Genomic DNA, 2503 nt, shown 5'->3' with positions numbered 1-2503 from the left:
AGAATCCCTTAAAAAATGAAGCTTTTTTTAGAATACAGGTTATGACCATTTAGCAGATTATAAAACTGAGATGGTCGCATTTGTATTTATTTTAAAAATTGAAGTATAGTTGATTTACAGCATTATGTTAGCTTTGCATATACAGCATAGCGATTAATATCTTTATATACTATATAGAAAACATTAGACAGCAGGGCAGCTAATAATTAGTTATTATTGAAATTCTTATAAATACATGGAAATATTTATTTTTGTGTATGTGTGTGTGCATGTACAGTGGACTACAATATAAAAGGTATATCTCACCATATTTTTTGATCAGAAATATTTGAAAGCCAAGTTTCTAACCTATCAAGTGATATATCAAAAGAGCTAACAGCATGAATTACTTAAAAATACTGATTACTGAGTAAAAGAAGGTACATGTAACATACATTGTTTTGCTTTTCTAAACAACTATACTATTATAAACATTTTATCATCTTCTAGATCTTATTTCCCTCAGTATTATAGGCAGAGTGTGCAGAAGTAAGGACCCAGAAATGAGAAACCACACGCCAGTAATCACATTCATCCTCCTAGGATTAAATCAGATGACCTACAAATGCAGATGTTTATTTTTACATTTCTTCTCATCACCTACATGCTGAGTCTAATTGGAAATCTGGTAAATTTGGTCATAATCACCCTCATATTACTGGATTTTCATCTTAAAACTGCAATGTACTTTTTTCTCTGAAGTTTTTCCTTCTTAGAAGTCTTACTCACTTCTGCCTGCACTCCTAGATTCTTGTACAGTGTATCAGTAGGAGACAGGACCATTACCTACAATGCTTGTCTATCCCAACTATTTTTTACATATGTGTTTGCAGGAATAGAATTTTTCCTCCTGGCCACCATGTCCTATGATCACTATGTAGCCATCTGCAAACCCCTACATTACATGACCATCATGAACCACAGGTTCTGCAAAATGCTTGTCTTCTGCTGTTGGATGACCACTTTACTCATCAATATTCCAACTGTTCATTTGGTATTGGACCCGGAATTCTGTGACTCTGTCATTGACCATTTTCTCTGTGTGATGTTAATCCACTTCTGAAGATCTCATGGTCAGATCCATGGATCATCAAAGAGATGACCATTGTTGGCTGTGTTTTGATACTTATCTTGTCTCTTACATGTGTTGTTTTGTCCTACATGTATATCATCAGAACAATTCTAAGATTCTCTGCTGCCCAGAAAAGGACAAAAGCCTTTTCATCAGAAGATGAAATTACCATTAATAAAGGAGTATTTATACTTACTAATTCCATTTCCCCCATGTTAAACCCCTTTATTTATACACTGAGGAACAAACAAGTGAAACAAGCCTTTAATGACTTAGTCAAAAGAATTCTATTGGTCTCAAAGAATTAGGAGCATGTTGAAGTCAGGATTCATAAACAATTTTCTTATTTATAAACAATTTTCTTATTTCTTATTCATAAACAATTTTCTGAACTATTTTGTTTCTTCCAAATTTAGATTTGATCTTCCATTCTGTACCGACCTAATCAAGCTACCTGTACAGTCTCCTTATAAACAAAATTCCTTGAAAATCACAAAATATATTTTTAAAAACTAAAAGCTGTTGTTTCAGGAAATCTAAGCATGATTACATTCTCAACCATTCTTTCCCAGTGCAGAAAGGATTGTACATCATTTCTCCAAAAAATTTACTCAAATGAAGTATTCCTCATTTGAATCTCAGAGTCCTCTGGGATAATTTAAACATTATATTAATTATATTATATATTATCTATATACTATATAGATAGTATATATATATTACATACTATATATATTATATTCTATGTATTATGATATATGTATATATGTATATATAATATATATACACACATATAATATATATTATATTATATATATAATATAATATGGTAATATGATTATGTATAATATATTATAATATATAATATAATATCATAGTAATATTATATTATATACTATCTATATCATATTATGTTATATTTATATAATTATATTAATGTTTTTACTGTTTGGAATGCTTTTATTGATAGAAATTGCTTATACTTTTTAGGTTTTGTATGTTTTGTTTTTCCTCAAAGTCAAATTGCAACATGTATTTCTTTTCTTTTATGCCACCTTATTTTTAACTGAAGGATAATTGCTTTACAGAGTTATGTTTTTTTTGTCAAACATCAGCAAGAATCAGCCATCGGTACACCCATTTCCCCTCCCTCTGAAACTCCCTCCCACCTCCCTCCCCATCCCACGCTTCTAGATTGTCACAGAGCCCCTGTTTGAGTTCCCTGAGTCATGCAGCAAATTCACACTGGTAATCTATTTACAGATGGTATTCTAAGTTTCCATGTTACTCTCTCCATCATCTCACCCTCTCCCTCCTCCCCTCCCTCTCTGTCCATAGGCCTATTCTCTATGTCTTCTTTGAATGCTGCCCTGCAAATAAATTTATCAGTAC

The 2503-nt window shown here is 31.5% G+C and overlaps 1 pseudogene; it reads left to right on the top strand.

Moving 5' to 3' along the window:
* The first annotated feature begins 542 nt into the window (after positions 1-542).
* LOC122678303 lies at positions 543-1419 on the top strand (annotated as a pseudogene).
* The last annotated feature ends 1084 nt before the right edge of the window (positions 1420-2503 follow it).

Source organism: Cervus elaphus, chromosome 3 (genome assembly GCF_910594005.1).
Source record: "Cervus elaphus chromosome 3, mCerEla1.1, whole genome shotgun sequence".
NCBI lineage: Eukaryota > Metazoa > Chordata > Mammalia > Artiodactyla > Cervidae > Cervus > Cervus elaphus.
The sequence above is the reverse complement of the archived record's forward strand: the minus strand, read 5'-3'. Positions and strand labels throughout refer to the sequence as shown.